This window comes from Tachysurus vachellii, chromosome 7 (assembly GCF_030014155.1).
Source record: "Tachysurus vachellii isolate PV-2020 chromosome 7, HZAU_Pvac_v1, whole genome shotgun sequence".
NCBI classification, from domain to species: Eukaryota; Metazoa; Chordata; class Actinopteri; order Siluriformes; family Bagridae; genus Tachysurus; species Tachysurus vachellii.
In genome coordinates, this window is record NC_083466.1 from 27,911,030 (window position 1) to 27,937,706 (window position 26,677).

The 26,677-nt window shown below is 39.6% G+C and overlaps 1 protein-coding gene, 1 long non-coding RNA gene and 1 pseudogene across 3 annotated transcripts in view; 2 read left to right on the plus strand and 1 right to left on the minus strand.

Annotated features, from left to right (window-relative positions):
- LOC132849065 (carcinoembryonic antigen-related cell adhesion molecule 5-like) overlaps nt 1-26,677 on the minus strand; it is a 272,443-nt gene that overhangs the window by 198,916 nt on the left and 46,850 nt on the right. The window lies entirely within an intron of this gene.
- LOC132849078 (vascular cell adhesion protein 1-like) overlaps nt 1-26,677 on the plus strand; it is a 67,651-nt pseudogene that overhangs the window by 14,865 nt on the left and 26,109 nt on the right.
- On the plus strand, nt 4,937-5,635 carry LOC132849098 (uncharacterized). The gene is made up of 3 exons (XR_009648817.1): nt 4,937-5,074; nt 5,205-5,262; nt 5,576-5,635. It is a non-coding gene; the product is annotated as an uncharacterized LOC132849098 (long non-coding RNA).

Genomic DNA, 26,677 nt, shown 5'->3' on the forward strand with positions numbered 1-26,677 from the left:
CTTTCCACAACAATAAATGTAACTATAAATGGATGAAAAGTTCAGTGTGACATTCATTAATAAATTAAACTGTAATCATTGGCACATGCTGATTAAAATAATCTGTACTTCATGGTGGAAATAGTAACTCTATAACAGTGTTAGACACATTGTTTTATTTCTTAATAGAAGAAAAAATTATACACAACATACATCAATGTAATCGATTATCTTCAGTTCATTTCAGTCTAAACACAACATATATATTGAACAGAATAATAACGTCATCTCCACAAATTGTTATAAATTGTTACAGGTTAAACACAAACTTACTGTAATTTAAAAACATGAAATGCTGCACAAAACCTGCCCCATGCTGTAAACAGCTGGTTTGCTGGTAGGGATATGCCATATATGCCAGATCATAATTAGTTCAAGGCTATAAAATCTTTTTTTTTTCCCCTTCTTTTAAACGTGATATTTTTTGTGTGATCCAATAGATGGCAACAACAACTATAAATGAACAAAAATACTCAAAAGAATTAATAAAACATTTCCGAAAGTACAACTGTTCTTCATTGTAACAAAAAAAAAAAAACCACAGTCTTCAGTGCAACAAAAACAGAACAATCCCTCAGTGGAAAAAACAGGACAATCCTTTAGTGCAGTGTTATGGATCCCGCATGCTAACTTATCAAGACCCACTCTGATTGGCCAGCCTTGGCCAGTCTTTCAGTTGTCCATTGACTTTTTCTTCTCCTGGTGTCTTAACTCACAGATCCTTTTTGTTATGGCCGTTTGTATATCTGGAATCTTCGCCCCTGGGTGTTGCTGAACAACTGCATCTGTAAAAGAAAATAAAATAAGAAAGACATCCAATGTTGATTGTTGCAAAAGATGAGGTGGATCCTAATACTGGTAATATTTTTCTTATATGCCTAGTCCTTGCTTTTTCGGGGGTTACCTGTAAATAGTTCAGTCTGAGATCAGAATTGGCATCTCAAGGAACCAAGGAAGGAGTTGGAAGGTTCTCCAAGGGGCTTTTAGAGTGAGGAGGTTACACTACTGTATCCACTTTGTTTTCCAGGAAGTATTGTGGTCAGTGAAAGCAACTGTAGCTACTTTGCCACAGCGAAGCATATGCCTATGGGAGGTGAATTGGTGCTGGTGCTGGGATTTTAAACCTGCTACAGGGGATCTATTTCAATGCTAAAAATGTTTGTTGTATTCTGACTAGATAGAGAAATCGCTTTATATCTAAAAGAATATCAAAGCTGTTAAAGCTTTTTATTCGTCCATCTGTTTCACTATTAGTTGTCTACATTTCAGTCCTAAAGTGTTTGTTATCCTTTACCATTTACAATAACTTTGCAAAATATATTAATCCATTAAAAATAAATTCTTGTCTTACTGAGTAAAGCTGTAAGCTTCTTGGGGTCCAGAGGTTGGCGTATCTCTGCAGATGGATCGACCTTGTTGACCCCTCCCGTCAGGTTGGACTTCAGTAGGACATCAATGCTGAACAGGCCCAGCAGGAGGGTTCAGGCCATTCCTTTCGCTGTAGGTTGTGCTTCTGCAGTCTCCCAACAATGGGCAAACACTCTGGTGGAGTCATCATTCTCTAGTGGCGCCTAATTAATTGTGAGAAGGAAAGACAAACCAGAATAAAAACAAATAAAATCACCACAGAATGTTTTATGTTTTTAATTGATGATTACAAAAATGTACTTACTGATGTTGGTTTGGGAGATGTGGGTTGAGGAGGTGATGGTAGAGCAACAGTGGCCTCATATTCGGTTTCATCTCCATTGCTTGAGCTCTCTCTGATCTTGTCCAAAATGAGGGTCCTCACAGCTGCTAAGAGTGATGGAATTTCTGGAAAATATGGCCCACCGAATTTACCACAACAGGACTCCAAACAAGTTGTAAATACATAACATGTAAAAAACAAAATACACCTCTGCTCATTTTTTTGGTGTCTCAAAGTGTAGCAAAATGTGTTAGTAAGGGGTTCTGAAAGCATTACAGCGTTTCTGCCAGACCAATTTTGCCTCAGTGGCGCTACAGTGTTTAGCCCTAGGCTAATTTTTTCCTACAGGAAACCCTATACTACATCAGTAGATATCCCCTAAAAATGTAGTCACAGATACATCTCTAACAATAACACCAAAAATAAGGAGACGTGATTTATTCAATCTGAAAGAATCACTATTTTAATCTACAAGAGATAGTTGCCTTTGAATGCCATTTTGCACAGCCTGGTGTTCTCCTTATGTAAAGCCTTGACTTGGGTCTCAAGATCTTTACTGGCTGCAGAAGATCCTACACTCTGCTGGTCCTGCAGTGTTTCATTCTCTTCCCTGAGGGCCCTGATCTCCTCCTCAAGTGCCTCTAAAGCAGTCCCCACTGGGCTGAGGTTAGGTTCTTCTTGGGGACTTGCAGCTATGAGTCTGTAGTTTTTCTAATGGGTAAAAATGATAAAATCAATTATGTATGAAACAATACACACAAACGTTAGAACAATTAAACCAAAAACTATAGACCCAATATAGTCCGGCAATGATTAACACTTCTAGGCAAAATAACCTTGAATTTGGTTACATGTCGCTTCTGCCAAAATAACTTGCAAGATGATTCCATAATGTACGTTGCGTCTTTTAAACGCAAAATTGCTTGCTGGGCTCTTGCTGTGAGGAAACAGTGCTAACCATTGTCAAAAATGTACAAATATATACAGACAGAAATGTAAAAATATATTATCAAAATAGCTCTCATGAAAAGAACCCTATTACCTTTTTTGCAACTTTTTCTACCTCCTGTGTGTCAAGGTAAAGTTTGTTGGGTACCCTCTTTCTCTTCTTGCTTTTTAGTAGGTCCTCTTGCAAGAGTTTCTGCTCAGCAGTCATAAGTGTAGACTCCTTTTCTGTTAGTAAGAAATAGTAACAAGACAGAATTTAATGCCTAGAAACAAAACTATGTGGCTTACGTTATCAAATACTGTATTTTACTGTCAAATTCCGTGCTGTTTTTACATTTTTTTGTATTGTTTCCCCCTGCTTTTTTATAAGTTTAGTCTGTTCACTTTAACACGTTAATTTTTGCTGCCATACACAGCGCTTATCTGATTTTCACTGTGCAATGTTATTGGCTGACAATGTTGACAGTTAAGTATTCTTATTAACCCAAATCTTAGCTGACAATCTTCAATTTAGGACTTTTAAAGTAAGTGTTTAATTAATGTTTTACTTCTGATAAAAATTCATACTCATGTGATTAATGGCCCTTAAGCTAGCTAAAAGTTCAAATGAAGCGTCGTGACGGCCGTTAGCTAGCTCGTCACTGTCCCGAAGCTAATAGCCTACAGCGAACGTTACTTGGCCAATAATGCAAAAACCTCAACAGGATAATTGCTATCAATAATGTTGCATGACTAACCAAGTAAATATATATATAAAAAAAGCACTGTACTTGCCTGCCAACTGCAAAATGTGTGCTGTTTCAACCGTCCACCCATTAGTAGGCCTCTTGCCACCGATGCTGCGGCACTCGATAAGATACTCCTTTTTAGAGTTTTCAGGAGTGAAGTCTGCGATCCAATTTACGGGGACTATACTGAGAGCATCTTTATCCTTCCCCTTTGAAAAGCTCAATAGCGCAAACTTCATCTTTTTATTTTTTTTTCTCCTCTCACCGCTGAGGCACGTGCGCACAGACTCAGAGTAGCGGTGGGCGGCTTGTGTCCCGTGTTGCCGGCACGATCGGTTATGCGCATGCGCAATAGGTTCGCGCGCGGTGCAAAGGTGCGCAAGCGTTTGATTGTGCAGTGTAGTAAACAGGATTATCATCTGCGCATGCAGACTAATGAAAAGGAACAGCTTCACTGTTTTGTTGGATAATGGACACATATTCACTGTGTATTATTACATTGTGGTAGAGAGACTTGATGACAGAAAATGTTTTGCTGTTGGAAGACAGTATGACAAATCACACAGTTCAGTGCTAAATTTAGAAAATGTAGTTGGCTTGAAAAGAGTATTACAGGGCCGAAAAAGGTTTTTGAGGTGATTCAGTTCAACAGGAAATGTATGTTAGTTGATCTGCCATATTATGCCAACCTTTATGCATGTACAGTATACCTCCACGTTGCAGTGTGCAGGACTGAAATGTCATGTTGATGATGAAATGTCATGTGGAGGAATAAAATGTGGACTCAAGTTGTAATTGCTGCTGTTAATGATAAATTAATTTATAATACTCTCATATCCATTTTACAATATACAGTATGAATGAATACATAGCCATATATGGTCCATCCATATGGCTATATAATGTAAAATATAATGAATGTCATGCAAAATATGATTTGGACCATTGTTAATCAACCTCTCTGTAATCCTATGCATGAGCTTGCTTAACTCATAAAAAATTACTTTGTTTCATTAAACATACATGCAATAATGTAATACAGTTTTGTTTGTATATCAATGTATTTTAATATATGAATCAATATATAGCAATAGGTTGTCCGTCCATATATTGCTATATATTTTCAAATATATGGGGAAGTTTCTGATACATTGAAATATATATTTCTAATGTATTGCAATATAAATTCTAGTATATTGCAATATATTTTTGTTTCGTAAGGGCATGATTATAATTTTTCATTTCACCTGGAAACTGGTGGAATTTGTACAAATTATTTATCATGTGGTTTCAACAGTAAAACCCAAACCGACTGTGAGAGTGAATCCTCAGAGCTCCGTCTACACTGGAGACACCGTCACTCTGAGCTGTGACATACAGGATGAAAGTGTCTCTAGCTGGCAGTACAGCTGGTATAAAGATACTTCACACAGTCCTGTCAGTACTGAACAGGTGTACAGTATCAGTGGTGTTGAAGTATTAATAAATAATAATCGTAGCTATATCGTGCATGTGGAGCTCCTCTCAGACAGCAGCAGAGGATCTGGAGGCAAATACACTCTCAGTCCTGCTGCTCTTAATCACACAGGAGTTTATATGTGCAGAGGAGAGAGAGGAGAACCAGCCCTTCACACACAGTACAGCAATCTACAGCCACTATGGATCACTGGTGAGGAAAATTAACTGTTGTGTTGAAGTGTAGACTTTAAAAGTGTGAATGTAACATCAGATTAATGCAGTATTTATTTAATCATGTGTATAATTAGGTTATAAAGTATGTGTATGATACACATATATAGGACTCAGGACATGGTTGAGGATTTCTGTGAAGGAGGATTTTATTAAAAGTCAGAGCAGGTAAACATTCTGTATGTGACCAAGTATACATAAATTATTCAGAGATAATGTCTTCAGAAAATGTCTTCTAAACAGATACAGATACAAATAGGAGGTAAATATATTTATGGTATAAAATAAATCATAATCCTGTACATTGGCTCATTTGACTGCTCTAATTGTCTAATTATTTACAGTAGAATCCTGTAAAAGAATAAAACAGCTTTTTGCTGGAAAATAAATACTGCAATTTACATCACATTAGTCATTTCTTTGTGTTCTGTCTCATTATTTTGTTTATTGCCACTTTAAATGGCTCTTTTCTGTGTTTAAGGTGAATCTCCTCCAGTCTCTCTGATCATCAATCCCAGCAGAACTCAACACTTTACTAAAGACTCTCTCTCACTGAGCTGTGAGGACCAGAGTAAGTCTACTGGATGGACAGTGAGACGATACACACACAGTGAGAGAGTGTTAGATTGTTCACACTGGGGATCAGTTACAGGATCTACATGTAACATCAGCTTCCTCTCCACATCCTACACTGGAGTTTACTGGTGTGAGTCTGAATCTGGAGAAAACAGTAATCCTGTCAACATCACAGTGCATGGTGAGTCTTCATGTAGTGTGTTTAATGTTAAAGGAAAAGGGACAAGATTCATTACAGAATATTTAGAACTCTGAGATTTCACTTGTTTCAACTGTTTTTCAACTGTTCATGAAAACAAAAACATTTTCTTAAGATTTAGATGAAACACCTCCAGACTCCACAGGTTTAGATGGTTTTAAGTTATATATATAGATAAATTAGAGAACTTTTATTTATTATCTACAGACACATCATAGTGTGTGGATTTCCTTGTTAGTGATTTTCTGTGTTCTAGATGGTGATGTGATCCTGGAGAGTCCTGTCCATCCTGTGACTGAGGGACATCCTCTGACTCTACGCTGTTTATATCACAACCCAAATCCCTCAAACCTCACAGCTGATTTCTATAAAGATGGATCAGTTCTCCAGAACCAGACTACAGGAGAGATGATCATCCAAACTGTCTCAAAGTCAGATGAAGGTTTCTACCACTGTGAACACCAAGAGAGAGGAGAGTCACTGAAAAGCTGGGTCTCAGTCAGACGTGAGAAACCTTTTGAGAATTTATTTTTATTTGATTCTCTTTTAAAAGAGTTTCTGTTTAATTTCTGAAATTCTGATCTTTTTCTTCTCAGTCTCAGGTCCTATATCCAATGATGGAACATTAGGACTGGTTGTGGGTTTGGGATTTTTGTTCATCACTTTTCTGATCTTAATGATGCTGCTGTGGTCCTACAAAAGAAAAAAAGGTCAGATTACTACATTAGCTATGTTATGTAGAATATAACCAGAATTGCAAAAGAATAAAGCAAATTGTGATGCATCACATAATCATGGACAATAACTAAAGGTAAACAATAACTAAGTGTTGATGAACAGATCTTTAAGACTTAAGTAATCTAGTTATTGTATCTATAATTAATAATTATTTTTGTTCCTACTGTATAATTGACCTTTTTTTACACTCTCTTTAATATAAAATGTATTTGTCAGTATGTATGTAGCGTGTCTGGGATGGACACCTTCACCTACAAGAACCACACAACCATTCGGCGATGAAATTTGGCACTTTTAATCTGTTAATAGAGAGAAATCATCAGAACGAACGGGTTAGCAGCTCCTCCCACTCTGGTACACACAGAATTGTTTATAGGGAGGACCGCAGACTGCATGCGTCCACCAGCCTCGTGCAGTGAGATTCAAGCAAACAAATAAAAAAAATGTAAATAAAGAAATAATAACAATAATAGTTACAACATATAGATTTCCTGTTTCCATTTTTTATACTAAACAATATGCCCCCAAATACACTACACTTGTGTATGTTGCATTGAAATAAACATATCTAACCATTTTACACTTGCATCACATGTAAATATGCATCCTACTTTAAACAAAACAATTACAACCCATACTTCAACCCAGTGTATGTACATATTATCAAAATTAAATAATGTGCTCAGCATATCATACATAGTCATGTGCAAGCCGCACAAAAAATTACATTCTTACCCTTTTATAACACTTTACATAAAACATTCGTCAACTATCAACCAACTCTTGTTTCTTCTATAAAACAAAACATAACATAGTGTATCTGTTAACAGAGAGAAATCATCGGAACGAACGGGTTAGCAGCTCCTCCCACTCTGGTACACACTAAAATTAGCATACAATGCTAATTAGTTAGCGCCACAAACTACTGACTTACTCAAAATCACACATTAAACAGTACATCTTTGTTGCAGCTAACACTATTGAATGCTGAAACAATTCAATCACATTAATCCAGTGATTAATATACACATTCAAGCAAAAACATCAGCATACCAGAATTGTTTATAGGGAGGACCGCAGACTGCATGCGTCCACCAGCCTCGTGCAGTGAGACTGAAGCCTACGCATACCACACATTGAGAACCCCCAGGTGTGCCCCGTTGATGACACTCCCTCCCCAAACAAGTACTCAAAAAAAAAAAGGTTCCTCGAACTTTTAGATAAAACAATTAAACAAAAGTGTTTAGAAATGTTTGTTAGATTAAATAAAAATGATGAAACCAAAATTTTGTGAAGTACATCACTTCACCTCGAATATACAAAGTGTAACATTAATATAAATAAATAAATTTGAGAAAAGGTGGAAAAAAGAGCTTCAATACAGAAACATATAAATAAGAGAAAAGAAAATTCAAAACAAAAACCCAGTCAAGGCACTATTTATACCAGTTACATGTACACACTGTTCAGATGTAGAATCTGTCTCTCTCTCTATAGAAAAGCAGAAAACCAATCAGACATCAGAACTGAATCAGAACCAGTCAGGAGCTGAAGACTCTCAGTCAGGACACACACCACTTCAGGCTGGTCAGACACTGTCTCAATGACTGTTTATTTCTATTAATCTGAATTTCTTTTAGTATTTTTCTGAGACTTTCTTCTGTTTGTTTTGTAGGAAGTGCTAATATTTATGACATTGTGGATGAGTCAGACATGAGAGGAACAGGTAGCTTTATTTCATTTCAGACATTTCCTCTTGCATTAGGAGATTTAACTCTAGATTAACTCTATACAGTAAAGTACAGAAGTGTCTTGTAGAGACTAACACACTGCACTGTGTTCAGGTGAAGCTGCAGCTGAGAGCAACACAGCCATTTACACACAGGTCATGAAGAAAAAGAAGGCAAACAGGAACAATGGTAGAGTATTTCTAATGCTGGGACATTTCATAGATTTATTAAAAAACTAAATTAGCAAATAAATTCAGCGTGTTCAATCATATGTTTACATTTTTCCTGTAGTTCTGATTATTTACTTTCATCACAGGTCTGTTTAAAAAGTCAGTGATGTGTTATCACACATTGTGAAGATTCCACATGCTGAATGATAAAGGAAGCTAAACACCAAAAATAGTTTAAATATCTACTGAGTAGAGATGAGCCGGATACTCAGCTGAAACGAGTATCCGGTACGGATAAAGCACCTCTGCCGAGTACGAGTATTATACGAGTAATACGAGTCAATATCTGTGCTCTGATTTAATGAAAATCATCATTGGGTAGCTGATTGTGTCAGCGTTCTGTGATAGGCTAGTCACAGCGCCCCTCCCCTACACACATACAGATGTATTGTGTTGCTGTGTCTCGCTCTGCTCACTCACAGTCACAAACACAACAGCTCTCTGTCTCTCCCTCAGTCACTCGGGTTCGCGGGTCTTTTCCGTTAACTTTTAGGGTTTCTTCAGCTTTTTACTTCGGGTTGTAACGTTAATAATACGTACTTACTAACCAGTAGAGTTCTGGTAAACGTGGGTTAGTTCAGACGTGATGCTTGCTTGGTAGAATTTTCTTTTTTAAAAAATTTTTTTGCTGTATTTCATAAAAACATAAAGGTAGTGAGCTAGTGTTATAAATATTACAAATTAATTATTACTGGTTAAAGCCCCGCCCATTTCAAGACAATTACCCAGCCTACTTCCGGGTTAGGCCCCACCCACTCCGAGTACGGATACAGATACAGATAATTCATATGGTTAACAGATACAGATACAGATAATGCTGTACTCGCTCATCCCTACTACTGAGTTATGACTGTTGTATTAAAAGGCTACAGATCATTGGCATGGTTTTGTTCTCTTCTACTGCAGGTGCTGAAGCTGATGTGACTTATGATGAGATTGAACTGAAACCAATGCTAAAAACAAAGAGAATAAAAGGTAGGGCAAAATGAAGAAATTATATTTATTCATGTAACGAATAAAACACTATCGACAACAGATTTAGCAGATTTAGCAACAGATTTAACAGATAACAGATTTACCAGCCTGTTAAATCTACTATTAACACAAGTTTTCATTTTCCTATAATAATACATCCTCAAGTGTATTACTCCCCTTATATCACAGCAATGTTTATGATCATGTTTATAAAACACCTTCTAACCAAACAGTCATGAGAATTTAGCAGCACTGTGGTATATCATGTATTTTAGTCCTTTAGATGAGCTGTAGTTTTTTCCAGGAAATTAATCAGTGAGTTGTTTCTTCCTCCCAACTAGAGATGGCCAATGTGGGTGATGAGCCTGTATACTCAGAGGTGCGGAAGCACATGAAGGTAAACCTCTTGACATTTATAAAGCTTAAAAGACAATCACAGCACCTTAAAGTAAGAAAGATTCAAAAATGCATTGGGTAGAATTTCTACAAACCATTAGAATGTGAACCACAAAAACATTAATACATTAATATGATCATGTTTTATTCTTGACCAGTTCGCAAAAACCATGTATGCAAAATCCTGTCTTTCAAAATCTGTGGTGGTCAGAAGAGTTCATCCATGTTAGTTGGTATCTGTTTAGACAACATTCTATCAGTTTATTCTGCTTGAGCAGTTAGCTATGAACATGCAAGCCTAATAATTTACTTCTTTTTTTGCTGCTTATAGTTTGTACCATAATTGATGGCAATATCATGAGAAATGTTTTTCTAGTCATATTTATGCATTTATGTTTTCTTTCTCTGCAGTGATGAAGCCAGTGTCATCAAATAGATTGTGTTTGCCTTCTGTTATTTTTCCTTAAAATACTCTGCTGTTAATCTTTTAAATTGATCTTTTATTGGATGATGCCAAACCTGGCAGCTACTCTGACAATTTTTTTTAACAATAACTCATTTGTGCCACATCATGCTGTTCCTGGAGGTGTGTCACAAAAGTTCAGTCACTGGATCAAGTCTTAACCTTGGAAAAGGTTTTTTTTTTTCATTCTTGCCCTTAACAGAATGACATAAGGAAAGTGTTAGAAGTAAACACTTACCGAAGTTTTACTCACCAAATTCCTTTATATATTATTCCTTTCCCAAACCAAGGAAACCAGATAAGGCTTGCTGGAGCAATTCACTGGTTATCTTTCTGCCATGTTTTATTGCTACTTTATTGTACATTATCTGTACAGCTCTGAGCTGGTCTTGGAAAGGGACAGCACGGCTTTAAAATTATGTTGCATACAGTAGCATGCATTCAGATAATAACACAAATGCTCTGCACTTTTTTTGCTTATTTGATAATGCATTTGTAAGGACAAAAATAATAAAAACATTTTTTAAATTCCATAATTTTCTTTTCTTTTTTTTTCATCTGTCCAGTTTGTACTATGTTCAACTTATAGATTAAGTAAAATAAATGTACTAATCGCTCTTGTTGTGTTACACACATTTGTCATGTCTACAACTCCAGAGTTCAGTGTGGCCTACAAACAACTTCATGTTCACAGTTACCCAATTACTGATTGCAAACACACAGACTCAATTACCTATATATTATTATAAACACTTGTAGGGTTTGTGGCTGCACACACACATTAATTATTATTAGATCACATGACCAGAACATGTTCCTTACAAAAATACTTGATATTGGACGAGTATCTTTTTTTTTTGTCTAAAAGCACTTTTTCCCTTTCCCATTCACAACAGTTATAGTGCCATGTGTCCTAAATAGTGAAATTATATAAACTGTGTTACTCTGTTGGGGAAAAAGGAAAAGTCCACCTTTAAGCTATTAGTAATCCACGGGCTAAATCACAAAATCATAAATAAACATAAATAAACCATCTGAGAGAGTTAACATACCTGTATAGGTGTACCAGAAAGGTGCATGTTAATAAATTTACTCTCATTTTATTGTTCTTATTATAGGAACGAGAAGTTATAATGTTAACAAGTAAACACATATCTTCACAGAATATTGTGTGTGATTATATTTCTTTATTGTTCCTTCAGACCATTACTACAGACATCATTATCACGGTTAACTCTGGAGTATATGACAACAGAGACTGTTTAATAAATGCATCTTTGTAATGAACCTCTTCTTCATGTGAATAAATAAAGGTAGATTTGTTATATTGATTTCTTTTATATCTGCTACACAATGATGTGGTTTCACTCTGCAACTGATTCCACACTAAAACGTCCTGTAATAGTTACCATATCATTTGTGCGTTCGATTTTAAAAGTCAGGTATTTTGACTGAAAAATGCTCTCTGTCAGATGTCATTAATTTATTTTAGTTATGATTTGTTCATAAATGAATCGTTCTTGTTCACTTCCATGTACTGACTCATATTATTCAGTGAAGTCCTGACTGTGTAATACACATGACTGCTTTGTCAGATTTTTCCTGCTTTATAAAGACTACATTAGCCTGCATGCTGTGAACGAGTAAATCATTGTTGGATGTATTGAACGAATCCAGCTCTTACTAGTCAGGATTAAAACCATACAGCAGTTACCACTAGAGGGAGTCAAAGACATTTTAGTTTCACTTTTCAATCACTGACCACCACATACTGAGTTACTGTAACCTTCCTGTCAGCTCCAAGCAGTCTGGTTATTCTCCTCTGTCCTCTCACCAACAAGGCTTTCTTTTTGTTTGTGTAATCTTTATAGACTGGTTTTTGTGTGTATGTTACTGATGAGTGTATGAATTATGCTCTGCTACATGACTGGCTGATTCAAAATAACATTTCTTGTTTTGAACACAACCATAATTACACTCAAAGCCTCCATAAACCTTGCCCTTATACAGTACTTGCCCTTATACAGTTGGTCTTTAGGCTACAGATTTATAATAATTGTGTAAATATGTGCATGTTCGGTCGTGTGTGTGTGTTTTATTTTTTTCACAAACAGTAAAAATGTCCACATGCACAATACAAAAGTTTATTAAAAAAATCATTTTTGTTTTCAGTTAATGTAAGTAAGCAATGGAACATATTGTTGTCATGTATTTAATACATTGATTTATTAATTTATTAATATATGCTTAATTGTCGAATGTATCCCTTCATTATTGCTTCCAAAATTGAAACATTTTGTGACACAGTGCTTTGTCTCACTTTCACCAGCAGAGGTCCTTGTCGAGCTCTGATTTAAATGGCTTTGAGAAATAAACCTTTTTCTGAATTGTGCTGAAAGCTTTGCTGGTTCTAGAAAGCTATAGTTCACAATCACTATCAATCAAAAAAGACTTGTGTAAGGAAGACTGGTGTAAGAATAAAGTGCTCCAGAACTGTGTAGAGTGCTGAAAACAGGGCTTTCTTTGAGTATATTTACATGAATTTACTAAACCCAGGGCTATCAAGTATGGCGCATTGAGCGTGACAGTCACTCATTTGGGTCTTTTGTCATTTTTGTCACTCGGAAAAACTTACTATTTATCACATATTTAATATGCCGCAGCGCCCAAAATGTATCTGTCCGCACCGCTGTCTCTATGGAACCGGGAAGGAATCAAGCGCGTCTCCCCTGGAGCTCTTAGTCAAGCCTGACACTTAGAAGCCAATCAAAAAAAGAGGCTACACAATAGCCAATCAAAAAATAGCACTATTGTATCTGGGTAAGATTTAATGCAACAACCAATGACAAAAAAGCATATCCTGGAATTGTTCAGCATAATCCTTGTTCACCGAGGGGAGAAAACCACTGGAACTGCGAGCATCACTTTGAGCACAGAGTAAGTCATGATCTCCTGTATGTCACAACAAATTCGTGTTTGACACAAACAATGACATTTTGACTGCTGTTAGAGACAGCATAATCGACAGATAATCAGCATCAGTTTTTCATGAGTGTCTGTAACTTAGCCAACAGTTTTACAGCCTGTTCACTGACAACACCCGCTCAGAACAAGTAGTCTACAAAACATATGAGTGTTAACATATCTGTATAAGTGTAACAGAAAATTGGTTGACAGTAAATGGACTATAATGTACTGCATAAACTATAAAATGGAGAAATAGCAAAGAGCTCCGGGGGGCACGGTGGCTTAGTGGTTAGCACGTTCGCCTCACACCTCCAGGGTCGGGGTTCGATTCCTGCCTCCACCTTGTGTGTGTGGAGTTTGCATGTTCTCCCCGTGCCTCGGGGGTTTCCTCCGGGTACTCCGGTTTCCTCCCCCGGTCCAAAGACATTGGCATCTCTGGAAAATTGTCCGTAGTGTGTGATTGCGTGAGTGAATGAGAGTGTGTGTGTGTGCCCTGTGATGGGTTGGCACTCCGTCCAGGGTGTATCCTGCCTTGATGCCCAATGACGCCTGAGATAGGCACAGGCTCCCTGTGACCCGAGGTAGTTCGGATAAGCGGTAGAAAATGAGTGAGTGAGTGAGAGCAAAGAGCTCCTTAACCTATCTCAACAAACCCCAAAAAAGTCACACATGATACATCTCTGTCCAGAGCTCAGCTCATACTGACAGCAAGTACAATGAAGCAACTTATATAAGTGAAACCTGCAAGCAGCTCTTTCGACAACTTTCAAAATAAAAGTGCTGCAGCAAAACAACTCACTAGAAACACAAAGCATTCTGAAATATAAAATATACCACATTGTCACACATGGATAATGATTAACACTATAACCTTAAACATACATACAAATGCAATATAGATAAAATTGAGATGTATTTCTTTTAATATTTGCTACACAAGGATGGGGTTCCCTTTCGAGGGAACTCAATGCTGCATCAGGGCTGACGCTATGGGAATGCTTCTGTGAGGAAGTTGTGTCTGAATCTCTGTGTGCACACACCACTTTAATGGCTCGGGAAGAACATGTGACGAAGTGATTACGCGCCAGTAAGTTCATATAAGGGCATCTATGACACATTACTTCAGCTTCTTTGTATTCAGGACGCGCTATGTGTATGTGTGTCAAATATTTGTTCTGTCTGTGGAGTGAGAGAAGAATATATATTTTAGGGAACGCAATGTGAGAAAAAAAAATATGTTGCTATCCAAGCATTTTAAGAGATTCGTGCATCCGTGCCTATGCTTTATCACAGGGGACAACATGTGCATGTACTCTCCGGCTGCGTGCATTGTGGGGGATTCCCTCTGCGTACTCTCCGATCCCGCCTTGCTATATTTTCAGCTTCGGCTGCACCTTGTGGGTCGGGTCCCATGTCCGCAGAGTCAGCGCGGCGGCTTCAATCATGGGGTTCACAGGTTGAGTTAGTGGAAGCGAAGCAAGAGACGGGTATTTCCCTTTTTCTTGCCCTCTCCCCTGACTCCATTTGCTCGGTTTCGGGAGTTTGCGCTGCGATTTCTCCCTACCCGGAAGAAAGCATGCTGCTTTCCCCCTCTGAACCGCCGATGCAATCAGTGGTGTTTGAGGAGCTCTTCGAGGTGGTGACACGTGATGTGTCTAGGTTAAATTTAGATTGGCCTGAAGGGGAAGTTAGTGTCATATGTTCTAAGCTAGACGACTGCTTTCTGACTTCAGGCCGCAGGCCACCTTCATGCAGGTGGCTGCCATTTTTTCCAACCTCCATGCCAAGGTGTTGGGGTCTTGGAGAAATCCATTTTCAGCACGAATTTTTCCCCCTGCCATGTCTGACTATTCAGCCATTATAGGGCTTGAAAGCCATGGGTATGGGGCGATGCCTGGAATTGAAGAGACGCTTGCGGGCTATCTCTCACTTACTTCCATCGAAGCCTTGTATTACTATTTCAGCCCTTACTTTAATTATCAGTAGTAACATGCTGGCAAACACGACAGATTTTCATACTTCCACCCATCTCTCTTTTACAAAAATGTGTCTATGGATTTCTGTATGTATAGCCAACAGGTGGAATTGGATAATTTTGCCAAATTTATTTAAATAGACTAGATCTTAAGGTTGTTCCACACACAGCCACCAGATGGCGCCGAGGAAAAGCGTGTATGTAATAAATGTACATCGTCGCTGTTGCGCGGAAACCACGTATGTCCAAATTTTGTCAATTTCATATTTTTTCACATATCGATGCTATTGGTCAGTCCCCACGTGGGTCTGTTTTTTTTACAAGTTATTAACCAATCTAAAGTCTTGAAAATAGCTTGAGCGCAAATCTCTTAACTCCATTGGACACTTCAACTGTCCACCTCTTCCTCACTCTGCGGGATATTTCTCCTCAAGAAGAGTCGCAACGAATCAACACATCTTCTGAGGTAAATGTCTTTTTGAAGGCATTTGGGCTCAAAGAAAAATAAATCTTGAAAAATAAATCCCCCACTAGTTCTGGTGCTTGTCTGAGGACAGGAATTTAGCGCAAGACAATCCACTGCAACGCGGACTAAATCCTGTGCACTGCAGATAAGGTACGGCATTTTTTTAATTTCCTGAAAAATAACGGTTTTGGAGATACGAGGATTCCGCCTGACAGTGACAATATAAAAAAGCAGTATTTATTTCACTCTTTATACATTCCATAATGCTGTCCTATTGGATATTATACTGATGACTCAGAATGTCATAATGTGAAGCTTTCACAGCATTTTTGTGATTTTTCCTTCGTCTTATACTCTGTCGTGCCTTTGTAACCCATACGCTGGATTCACATTAAACAAAAGGAGGAAAATATTTACTTGGTCTGAGATCACCAAACACTTAAAATAAAATTTTCTCCTAATGCAAGACAATGCTAGACCTCATGTGGCTGGAGTGTGTCAGCAGTTCCTGCAAGACGAAGGCATTGATGCTATAGACTGGCCCACCTGTTCCCCAGACCTGAATCCAATTGAGCACATCTGGGACATCATGTCTCGCTCCATCCACCAACACCACATTGCACCACCGACTGTCCAGGAGTTGGCGGGTGCTTTAGTCAGGGTCTGGGAGGAGATCCCTCAGGAGACCATCTGCCACTTCATCATGAGCATGCCCAGGCATTGTAGGGAGGTCATACAGGCACGTGGAGGCCACACACACTACTGAGCATCATTTTGACTTGTTTTAAGGACATTACAGTTGGATCACCTGTAGTGTGTTTTTTTCACTTCAATTTTGAGTGTGACTCCTAACCTTCATGGGTTAATAAATTTGATTTTCATTGATCATTTTTGTGTGATTTTGTTGTCAGCACATTTAACTATGTAAAGAACAAAGTATTTAATAAGACTATTTCATTTATTCTGATCTAGGATGTGTTGCTTAAGTGTTCCCTTTATTTTATTTTTTTTTTGAGCAGTGTATATATATCTCCCGAACAGTCCGTAACCAAATGTAGAAGTACGAAAGTTCCCAATTGAGGTAGAAATGTGTTTAGCTCAGTTCAGTCTATGTGTGTAAGTAAAAGAGAGAGAAAAAATACAATAAATAAATGAATAAATAAATATATAAATAAATAAATAAATAAATAAATAAATAAATAAACCTACAGATTTCTCGCTGAATCCCAACATTAAAGAAACAAACCTTAGTTACAGTATAATCCTGTGAGTGTGTAACGCAATTATTGAATATTGCACTTAAATAATATGTGCCTTTAAAGGAGTATTAATTTGAGAATAAAGATTGTGTTAAAACGTTAGTCTCCTGGTATGCCAGCAGGTGGCGGCAATGATTCATGGAGTGGTTATGGCACTGCGCTCTTGCGTGAGTCTCGCACGTATATACACACATGTATGTATGTATGTATGTATGTATGTGTGGTTAGCACGTTCGCCTCACACCTCCAGTGTTGGGGGTTCGATTCCCGCCTCCACCTTGTGTGTGTGGAGTTTGCATGTTCTCCCCGTGCCTCGGGGGTTTCCTCCGGGTACTCCGGTTTCCTCCCCCGGTCCAAAGACATGCATGGTAGGTTGATTGGCATCTCTGGAAAATTGTCCCTAGTGTGTGATTGCGTGAGTGAATGAGTGTGTGTGTGTGTGCCCTGCGATGGGTTGGCACTCCATCCAGGGTGTATCCTGCCTTGATGCCCGATGACGCCTGAGATAGGCACAGGCTCCCCGCGACCCGAGGTAGTTCGGATAAGCGGTAGAAGATGAATGAATGAATATATATATATATATATATATATATATATGTATTATACACACACATGTATGTGTGTATATATGTATTTCATATGTATTTTACATGCCTAAACATGCTATGCATTAGGTAGAAAAAAGAAAACAAATATATACGTGTTAATAAGAAACACTTATTCTCAAGTATGAGAGATAGTGACAGAAATATTCGATCCATCGTTTAAATTATTTGAGTGGGATACACTTTCACAGCTGTCATGTCCACTGCAGTTTTCACCAGTCAGAACAACTCTGGCCTCATTCCATTTTCTAAAGCTGTCTATAAAGCCTTAAAATATCTAAGTTGCTTTATTCCTGATTTAAGAGTACCAGAGTAAATTCATCAAATAAATTTGTCAGTTTTCGTGTCCTCTTTATGCTGATTTTTTATTTTTCAGATACTTGAATTAGAAACATAGAAACTTTACAATGAAGACAAGTCAAGTAGCACAAGGAGAATCGGCAGCTCTTTCAAATCCAGTAAGACTCAGAGCAGCAGTTATAGTAGACTATAAGTTTATAATACCATATATGGATATGTGGGTGTGTTTTCAAGTCCATACATTGATAGAATAATGTTTTTTGCAGCTCATGTTCACTAATTTACTTTCAGAGATTTTGTGAATGTATAATATTTAATTTCAGTGTTTTATTAAAATATGTATTGTGCATGCAAACTTTAATACAAACACTATTTAAGCTACAAAGTCATACCAGGACATTTATCAAAATGGTGAGGTGTGAAACAAAGAATCAGGTCATTGGAAAAGATGAAAATATGAACAATAAAAAATGCTTCATAATATGCAAATATGTCTCATGTATTTATAAAAAAAATAGAATAAAGGCAAAAGCAGTAAAAAGTAAAAAATGAATAAGTAATGTTCCTGTGTACAAGAAGGGGATGAGTAAAGTCTAGATTCTGGTGTCTCCTACCAGTCTGGCTCTGTTCTGGGCTGCTCCCTCAACTGTTTTGATGAACTCATGGAAAAGAGGACAATAAACAAACTAGTGTCCATCTTAGACAATGTCTTACATCCCCTCAATTATATACTGTTACTGCTGCTATCTACTGACACAATTTTCATAATTTTTCAAAAGGTTTTCCATCTTTCAGTTTATTAACTGTAGCTTCATCAGAACAGACACATGCCTCACTGCAGGGACAAAGAGACAATTAAGACATTTATAAATACATTTCTCCTGATATCACTGTCACTGATGTTACAAACTAGTTAACTGTTGAATCAGTGACTGCAGAAACAAATCAGTAAGTAATTTTCAGTGTCAGTATTTTGCATGTTCATAGTTAATTATGTCATAACGGTCCAAGTAGACTGAGATGATGGAAAGTTATCTAGACAGCTTCCAAATGAACATGGATGAACTCTTACAGAATCTGTGATGTGAGTCTGTGTACAGGGATACTGTAACTGCTAGATGACAAAATCTACTTAATGCACCTTTAAAAATCTGTCTTTCTTCGTGGTGTTTGGTTTGTGTTTTTTGTTGTGTGCATGTTGTAAATGTCGTGAGTCTCACCTCCATGTTGTGCGTTAGCTCTGAGTAGACTGCATCATCAGCCACACTAGTGTTTTCTAGTGGAAATCAGATATCATGTATGAATCTCTTGAAATATTACACCTCATCTATATTATTACAAGGAAAATGAACTGGATATTAAAACATACACAATTAAAATAAATCAGATCACAGCAGTGTTGAATTCTAGATTATGATTGGTCAGAAAGTGTTGATCAATTTTTATGAAGAGAAGCTGCTGTAGTAACTGTGGGATGTGCTGTAATAGGAAAATAATCACTGTGAATAATCACTCTAGTAATGTGCTGTCTCTAACAGTGAATGCCAATACAGGATTACAGGATTACAGTATTATCTGAAAGATGCGAGATATGATTTTACAGCATGTTAACTCTAAAGCAGTTATTAGACCTTTTTTCTTTTGCAGGACCACAGGATCATTAAAGCAATGAACAAAAATCCTGAACCCACAAGCAGTCTTCTTCTATCATTGGATCTAGTAACTGAGACTGAGGAGAGAAAAAGAGCAGAATTTCAGCAATTAAACATAGAAACTCTGTTATTAAAAAGAGAATCAAACAAAAATAAATTCTCAAAAGGTTTCTCACGTCTGACTGAGACCCAGCTTTTCTGTGACTCTCCTCTCTCTAGGTGTTTACACTGGTAGAAACCTTCATCTGACTTTGAGACAGTTTGGATGATCATCTCTCCTGTAGTGTGTTTCTGGAGAACCGATCCATCTTTATAGAAATCAGCTCGGAGGTTTGAGGGATTTGGGTTGTGATATAAACAGCGTAGAGTCAGAGGATGTCCCTCAGTCACAGGATGGACAGGACTCTCCAGGATCACATCACCATCTAGAACACAGAAAATCACTAACAAGGAAATCCACACACTATGATGTGTCTGAAGATAATAAACAAAAGTTCTCTAATTTATCTGTATGTAACATAAAATCCTCTAAACCTGTGGAATCTGGAGGTGATTAATTAAAATCTGCAGAATTCTGCCTACTTTAGTTCATGAGAAAACAAAAAAACTTATGGATGCATCAATACAGCTGGTTTTGGCCCACCTAAAGACTAACAGAATGGATGCTGGATGCCCTACAGTTTGAGGTCAGTGGACGATGCAGTCAACATTGGACTACATTACATTCTGCAACACCTGGACTGCCCAGGGATATACTGTATGCATGGATTCTCTTTGTGGACTTCAGTTTGGCTTTTAATACTGTAATTCCGATAATTCCCCACTCCAAACTCCTAAGGCTCACTATACCTACGTATATACTTCCATCTGTCAGTGTACCACAAGCTTCCTGGCAGGCAGGAGACAACAGGTGAGACTGGGAGGTGTTACCTTCAGCATTCGGACAATCAGCACTGGCACTCCTCAGGGATGTGTCCTCTCCCCACTGATATTCTTCCTCTACACTAATTACTGCACTTCAAGTGACCCAACTGTTAAACTCCTGAAATTTGTAGATGATACTATGCTCATCTGTCTTATCCAAGATGGCAATGAGTCTGCATACCAGCAGGAGGGGAAGCGGCTGGTGTTTCAATGCAGTCAGAACAGCCTAGAGTTAAACACCCTCAAAACTGTGGAGATGATAGTGGACTTTAGGAAAGACCCCTCAACACTACTCCCCCTCACAATATCCAACAGCCTTGTGTCATCTGTGGAGATTTTCAAGTTTCTGCGCACTACCATTTCCCAAGACCTGAAATGGGAGTGCAACATAAACTCCATTATCAAAAAGGCCCAGCAGAGGATGTACTTTCTACATCAATTAAGGAAGTTTGGTCTGCCACAGGAGCTGTTGATGCTGTTCTAAACTACATTCTTTGAATCTGTCCTGTGCACATCCATCACCATCTGGTTTTGGAGCAGCAAATAAACAGGACAGAAACAGACTGCAACACACAGTAAAAACAGCAGAAAAAAAAATGGTGCCCCCCTGCCCACTCCAGAGGACTTGTACGATACAAGAACCAGAAGCCGTGCAGGAAAAAGCACTACTGACCCTCAAAACCCTGGACACAACCTTGTTCAGCTTCTCCCTTCTGGCAGTAACAAGCATTGCGTTAGTTCAGGCAGGCCATGTCATCAAGCATGCATCAGCTGATAATCAGCTGTTCATGACGTGCACCAATCTGGTTACGACATCCATATTATCCGACCCTTTAAATTCCCATTCATTGAGCCGCATTCTAGCGCATCACTGCTGCTGCAATTCAAACTCCCTCCTCCAACCCCGACTCCACCTAGCTGGTCCTTCGGGGCACCGCGAAGCCCAGAAACAGAGCGTTTCCACCCGATCTCCATGGGCGGGGCCTAGGGGCCCAAGGCGATGCTCTATAACGAAGGAGGAGCAGGATGACCTGGGGGTCCCCCTCGCCTCCGACAAAGTAGCAGTGGTGCGTAGATCCTGCCGGTCTAAGGTTGGGGGGATGGGGCACACCTCTTTTTACGGTGAGCATCCCTCCCCTGCACCACCGGGGCGCCAGGCCGTTGGCTCTGCCACAAGATGTGCTCCAGAGCACGGCCCCCCTCCAGCGGGTGCCTCCCTCCACTTCCGTCCAAAGCCTCGGTAAGGATGGGGGAGGCCCGCCACCTCTCAGGAGGTGTCAACGGCCACAGTACATTGCTCCGGCCGTTCAGGTCATGGAGGCCGGTCTGCCAGCCCTGCCACAAGAAGGCTGAGGCCCGGGACGCGACCCAGAGTGCCTGTCTGGGATCTGGCAGTTGTGCTGGCGGCTCAACATCGGAGTCCCCCTTCGAGCCATTGACCGAAGTGGCCCTTAGGTTTCTGTCTATTAAGACCACCTTCCTCTTGGCGATTTCCTCCCTGAAGAGGACCGGGGATCTGCAGGCCCTGTCTGTGGCCCCGTCTCGCCTGGACTTTGCCCCTGGCATGGCCAGAGTGTTTCTCTATCCGAAACCTGGGTACGTACCTAAGGTGCCTTCGGCCCCCTCACGACCTGTCGTGTTGCAGGCATTCTGCCCTCCTCCGTTTACAGCCCCCAAACAGGAGCGACAGAACCGACTGTGTCCAGTGCGAGCACTGGTCACTTACCTGCGCGTGAGGAGTCCGTGGAGAAAGTCGGAGCAGCTGCTCGTCTGCTACGGCCCTAACAGGAAGGGTTTCCCGGCCGCTAAGCAGACATTGAGCAGATGGGTAGTGGATGCAATTGTGTCGGCTCATGAGTCCTCTGGCCTCCCCGCACCGCTCAGGGTTCGAGCTCACTCCACCCAGGGTGTGGCAGCCTCTACAGCCTGGTCCGCTGGAGTGGCACTCCAAGACATCTGTGACGCTGCGGGTTGGTCCACCCCGCTGACCTTCAGCAGGTTCTATCTTCATCACCTTGACCTCAGAGCCACCCCGGGCTCCTCTGTCCTACGTGCAGGTGCCGAGGCCCTCACTCTCTAAGCAGGGTCTGGTCAGTGTGGCGTGATTGGACACTCGTTCCCATAGCGTTTCAACGCAGCTCGAGTTCCGAAAGGGAACGTCTCTAGGTTACGACCGTAACCCTAGTTCCCTGAGGAACGAGACGATGGAACGAGTGTGTCCAATCATGCCACACTGACCAGACCCTGCTTAGAGAGTGAGGGCCTCGGAGCTAGCGTCTTGTCCATCTCGCAGCCAAAGGGGCTGCGTGAGGTGCAACCGCCTGCGGATCTGTAATTTTCGGATCCGTTTTAAGCGTTGGATCCGTTAAAAAATTTTAACTTGTGCGACTACACCGCATCCGATATGCCGACCGGACAGGTTTTTATTAAAACGACCGGCGGATGTTAGTGAGGAAAGAGTGACAAAAAAGGCAAAAACAAGTGAAGAGAAAAGCGATGAAGAAAATTAAGCAAAATTAATGTAAAGAAAACAGAAATTGTAGCAATTAAGTTCAGTTAAGAGAATTTCAGTTTTGTCAGGACCACTTTGTCAAAAGAGAATTTATTAGATGATATGCATACAGTTAGTGTTGGCGGTATGGTTCTATTCTGGACAAAAATCCACGTGCCCGTCCGTGCGCATCCGTGGTCAGAGTGCGGAGAGCAGCGACTAGAAAATAGAATAAACCCCCCGTATAACAGAAACACTAATCATGCATAGTATTAGATATGCTCGCTTACGCGTTTTTGGAAAGTAATAAATGAATGAATGGATAAATAATTAAAGAGAGAGGGAGAGAAAGAGAAAAATATGTGGAGATTTACGACGTAAACTGTTACAGCGCTAGAGCGGCTCTATGAATTGGAATTTAAATTGTCGGGTAATATGGATGTCGTAACCGATTGGTGCTTAACAGCTGATGCACACTTGACGACGTGGCCTGCCAGAACTAACGCAATGCTTGATTTAAGTTCGTTAATTTTAGTGACGTTTAGTTAAGTTCCATATAAGTATAAAGTAGCATTAAGAGTGTACAGTAGCGAGTAAGTGAACGAAAGCGAAAGTGTACGTACGAGACAAAATTCCTCCTGTTTACTCCTCCCTCAACACCTCCGTGCGCATCTTCCGTAAAGTAAAACCAGTTTATTTTTTTAACATTCTCTTTTATTACTGTATTACAATATTTGTCATTTATAAATACAGGTACTGTACATTTTTTATATTCAAAACGCAAAAGAAAACAACTGGAGTGGAATTTTGCGAGCTGGAACGGATTAATGGGATTTCAATTCATTTAAACTGGGAAAATTGTTTTGAGATACGAGCAATTTGAAATACGAGCAAGGTCACGGAACGAATTAAACTCGTATCTCGAGGCATCACTGTACTGAAGTTCTTTTACATTAAAACCACATTGGAAAATGTTTGTAGAAAAAGCCTATTGTACAATGCACTTTGTACAATGGACTGTTATTCGGTTTTAAAATACAAAAATACAACATATGGCTTATATTGTTGTTGTGTCATCACTCATTTTGCAAGTCATATCTCTTCAGCCCCTCCTTTGAGCTGCTTTTCATGAACAGGCCCCATGACAAACTTATTGAATAGAAGATAATTTTGGAAAATGACAAATATTAATTTTCATGAATCTGCTGTCTCAGATTTTATAATAGCAATTTGCATATATGCCAAATTGCCATCAATGTTATGAAGAGTGATTAGATTAATTAAAATTAATTGAAAGTTTACTCTTTGCCATTAAAATTAACTTAATCACAAAAAAAAAAAAAACATTTCCAGTGCATTTCAGCCCTGCCACATAAGGACCAACTGACATCATGTCAGTGAATAAATCATTAACACATGTAAGAGTGTTGAAAAGGACAAGGCTGGAGATGGCACTGTCATGCTGATTAAGTTAGAATAACAGACTGGAAGCTTTAAAGGGTGGTGGTGCTTAAAATCATTGTTCTTTCTCTGCAAACCATGGTTACCAACAAGAAAAAACAAACAGATTGATAGATATATAGGAAGTGTGTATATTTAGTCTGTGAAGTTCATACAGTTGATGTGCATGTGTGTGTTGTGCTCAGTACAGTTCAGTTCAGTTATTAAGGAGTCTAATGGCTTGTGGAAAGAAAATGTTACACAGTTTGGTCGTAAGGGCCTGAATGCTTCATTACCTTTTTCCAGACGGCAGGAGGGTGAAGAGGGTTTGTGAGGGGTGTGTAGAGTCATCCACAATGCTGTTTGTTTTGCAGATGCAGAGTGTGGTGTAATTGTCCATGATAGAGGGAAGAGAGACTCCAATAATCTTCTCAGCTGTCCTCACTATCCGCTGCAGGGTCTTGGATGGTGCAGTTCCCAAACCAGTCAGTGATGCAGCTGCTCAGAATGCTCTCAATGGTCTCTCTGTAAAAAGTAGTCAGGATGGGGGAGGGAGATGTGCCTTTCTCAGCCTTTGTAAGAAGTAGAAACGCTGCTGGGCTTTCTTGGTGACAGAGCTGGTGTTGAGTGACCAGGTGAAATTCTCCGCTAGATGAACACCAAGAAATTTGGTGCTCTTGACGATCTCTACAGATGATCTGTCGATGTTCAGTCGAGAGTGGTTACTCTGTGCTCTCCGAAAGTCAACAACTATCTCTTTGGTTTTATCAACATTCAGAGACAGGTTGTTGGCTCTACACCAGGCAGTTAGAGGTTGCACCTCCTCTCTGTAAAATGACTTGTCGTTCTTGCTGGAGACCCACCACGGTCTTGTCATTGGCAAACTTGATAATATGGTTCGATCTGAGCCTTGATTCACAGTCGTGAGTCAGCAGAATGAACAGCGGTGGACTGGGCACGCAGCCATGAGGGGCTCCAGTGCTCAGTGTGGTCCAGCTGGAGATGACATTCCCGATCCGGACTGACTGAGGTCTCCCAGTCAGGAAGTCCAGGATTTAGTTGCAGAGGAAAGTGTTCAGTCAGGCTCAACTTCCCAATCAGGTGATAAGGGATGATTTAGATTCAGTTTGATTTAGTTCAGCTTTTAGCCTAGCACAGACACCCACCCACTTACTGTGCTTCTGCTTCCTTGTGCACCACTTTCGGTGTCCCCTCTCCTGGTCTCCGGTATCAGGTGACGTTGAGGAATGGAGGCATGGTCTCTGCAGCAAGCCGAGGTTGCAAAGCCCTTCCAGCACATCATTGTGCAAGTTAGTTGTTGCACAATTTCTGTATTTTATTCATTTCTGGCAGTTGTATACATGAACACTGCTGTCTCTGGTGTCCATGTACTGGCCGCTGCGTGCTACTGCCATGCTGCTATCTTGGAGATACCTTCAAGATCTGCATGCACAGTGAGGCGAATCCTTTTGGATGGATGGACTGGAGTCTAGAAGGGCAGAAAGATGGCACTTCCAGGATATTCTGCAAATGGTACAGGGATTGGACTGCTGATGTCTGGGGTAAAGTCATTTTAGTGTTGAATCCTCTTTCTGATTGTTTGGGGTATCCGGAAAAAAACCTTGGCTGGAGCAGAAAAGGTGAACGCTATGATCAGTCCTGTGTGATGTCAACAGCAAAGCATCTTGAAACCAATCATGTGTGGGGTTGCTTCTCAGCCAAGCACGTGACTTCACTCATAATTTTGCTTAAGAATACAACCATGACTAAAGAATGTTACAAAAACATTCTTAGAGGGAGAACAGTTTAGTAACAGCCAATGCCATTCCAATGTCATGATTGAGCACCTAAGTGGCTTTGGGAAAAAATCTGATCTATGTCCAGGAAACTCCCCAGACCTTAATCCCACTGAGAACCTGTGGTCAATCCTCAAGAGGTGGATGAAAAACATTAAAACAATTCTGACAAAATCCAAGCATTGATTATGCAAGAATGGGCAGCGCTCAGTCAGGATGTGGCCCAGAAGTTGATTGACAGCATGCCATGGTGAATTGCAGAGGTGTTTTTAAAGAAGGGTCAAGACTGCAAATACTGACTCTTTGCATTAACTTAAATTATACATCAGTATATCATAGCAACATTTGACAAAAAAAAAAGCAGCAGTGAAGCAGCAGACTTTGTGAAAATTAATATTTCT